Below are 2734 nucleotides of genomic sequence, written 5' to 3'. Positions count from 1 at the left end.
TAAAGTTTTTATGTCTAAAATGAAAAATAAGATTGTTATGATATCAAAACAAGATAACTATGTAGAGGATTGTAGCATAAGAGTGGCTTTTCCTTTTTTAATTTCATTGGAACTTTTTTTAATCAAGGTTTTTTAAACTCAAGAATGCTGAATTTTTCAAATTTCTTTTTAGAAACTAGAATTATAACCATAATTTTTAAATGTAGTCATTCATTTGATCAATTATATAAATAGATTTTTTAAATATTTAACCATTCTTATATATGTAGAATTGACCTTGATTGATTTTATTATTATTTTTATTGTTCTGGATTTAAATAACCGGAAATGTATTTAAATTTTTTTTTGTGTATGTAGTGGGTACAATTTTGATGCACAGACTCAATAGTAAAAGAAATATCACAGTTTTTATTACCTTTAAGTCAATTTAATTCCAACTTCAAGCACATATGCCCCTGGGTTGGCAGGAAATTCAGTGTCAGTTATTCTTGGGTCTCTTTCCTATTACTAAGGGGGTATCGTTTAGTTTCTGGGGTCTTACAGAGTACCAAGGCACTGGAGAAACCCTTGTGATCAGTCATCTCGGCTTCTCAGTCGCTCCCATGCCACCAATTATTCAGACCTGGAGTCCCAAGCTGCCGTTTTCCTCAGAGGTTTTACTGCTTCTTAGACCATCAAGGGCAGAGTGCAGGTCCCTGAGGTTTTAGGGAATTATAAATCTCTCCTTCCTCACCAGCTTGAGGAATTTCTTTTTTTCTTCCCTCTAAGTAAAAGTTGATCTCCACCCTGAAAATACTTAACTTAATCTCTTCAATGGAGTTTTTGTAAAAGAGGAGAGAGAATGGTTCAAAAATTCTTGAGGCAACAGATTACGTATCATAACTGCTTGGGGCTGAGTCAGGGAGTGGATCTAAACAGCAAGGTAATTTGATAACATGAATTGTGACAGTTGCCATTTCTCCTATGCCTTGTAACAGTTTAAACAGCACAAAGAGATCAGTTTCTTCTCAGTGTTTGGAAGGATCTTTTTGCTAAAATTATCTGAGCTTCATGCGTTTTCAGAGAATAGTTCTTTTATGAATATTTCAATTTATGATAAACTTATTGGTCTATTTAGTTTTTCTACTTTTATTAAGTCAATTTTGGCAATTTCAGCTTTTCTAGAAAAATTATCCATTTCATTGAGATTGTCATGTGTAGCAGAGAATTATTCATAGTATTATAATTTTTAAAATCTTACCTGATCTTGGGTTGTATATGTTTTTTATTTCTAAATAATTATGTTATTACTTTTGACTCGATTAGACTAGAAATTTGTGTATTTTACTATTATTTTTAAAAGATTCAACTCTTGGATTTATTTATTAATTCTAATTTAATTGTTGTCATTTCAAATTTATTAATTTCTACCTCATCTTTCAGCTTCTTTCTCTAGATTTGCTTTCTTTTTCTTTTCTGAGTTCTTAAGTTGAATGCTTAGTGTATTCACTTCCAAATAATCTCGTTTAATAAGAAATACATTCAGTGTTGCATTTGCCTCTGATCCTGTAAAGGTTACATCTTAGATTTGGTGCGACTTGTTATCAGATCATGTTATCATATCTAATAACAGTTTTATTTCCATTGACAAAAGTTTTTGTTTGTTATTTTTTAGGAGACTATTTTAAATTCTCCATATATTTGATGTATTTAATTGTTTTTTGTTATTTTTTATTTATGCCTACAGCACCTAGTCTTCCTAGGTGGTCTCTCATCCAAGTACTAAGCAGGCCCGACCCGGCTTAGCTTCCGAGGTCAGATGGGATCGGGCTTGTTCAGGGTGGCATGGCCTTAGACCATGGACCGTGGCTCCACTGGGGCGTGAACCCAGGACTTTCTGTGTGTAAAGCCGACGTGCTAACTGCTGCACTATGGAACCACATCCATTTAATTGTTTTATACACACATATACACATACATTATCTCCTAATTTTATTGAGGTGTGATTTGTAAAAATTTTCTCTGAAAGTTCAGTTTTAAAGAGTTTTTATTAATTATGCTTTTAATATTAACGGCCTATAATAATCTCTACTTTCTCTTCATTAAAGAACATTCATCAGTGAAGCTAAGAGTTCAAAACTACTTCCAGAACTTTTCTATGTGCCTTGCACTAAATTTGTTCTAACTATGGCTCCTTGCTTCAGGAACTTCGGTGATGATTACTCATTATTCTCTTACGCTCTGCTAGAATGATGGTCATTATTTTATGGTACCGTCTCTACTCTTGACTCATAAACTCTGGACTTTAGTTCTCTTTTTGTACCTCCTTGACTATATTTCCGCAGACATTTTATTAGATGTGCTTTCTCTGTATTGTAGTTCTCAGCAGAAGTTTTATCTTTGGTTCTCTGTGTCCCTCTCTCATTTTTTTTTTGCAAAACACATTGTGCTTTTATATTCCTGTAATATCAGCTATTTATTTTATATTTTCTTATCAGTACCTTAAGTCCATCTATTTTTTTTTTTTTTAACAACTGCCCACTGGCCATAATCACCAGAACATTATGTTGACTCCTTGAAATTAGTATAATATCAAATATAAGATAATAATTTAAAAAACTATTACTGCCACCATGGAGTTAAAATATTCTTGAAGACTTCAGTGACAAGTGCATGAAAAGCTTCTTGATTAATACAACATAATAGAATAGGTCTTTCACACAATAAGTATAAAAATTCAAAGAAAAGATGGCCT

The 2734-nt window shown here is 32.3% G+C and overlaps 1 pseudogene; it reads right to left on the bottom strand.

The window, feature by feature from the left end:
- Positions 1-1717: 1717 nt before the first annotated feature.
- On the bottom strand, positions 1718-1836 carry LOC111743942 (annotated as a pseudogene).
- Positions 1837-2734: the final 898 nt, after the last annotated feature.

Source organism: Pteropus vampyrus, unplaced genomic scaffold (genome assembly GCF_000151845.1).
Source record: "Pteropus vampyrus isolate Shadow unplaced genomic scaffold, Pvam_2.0 Scaffold5, whole genome shotgun sequence".
Classification (NCBI taxonomy): Eukaryota; Metazoa; Chordata; class Mammalia; order Chiroptera; family Pteropodidae; genus Pteropus; species Pteropus vampyrus.
This window is presented reverse-complemented; position numbering and strand designations above follow the sequence as displayed.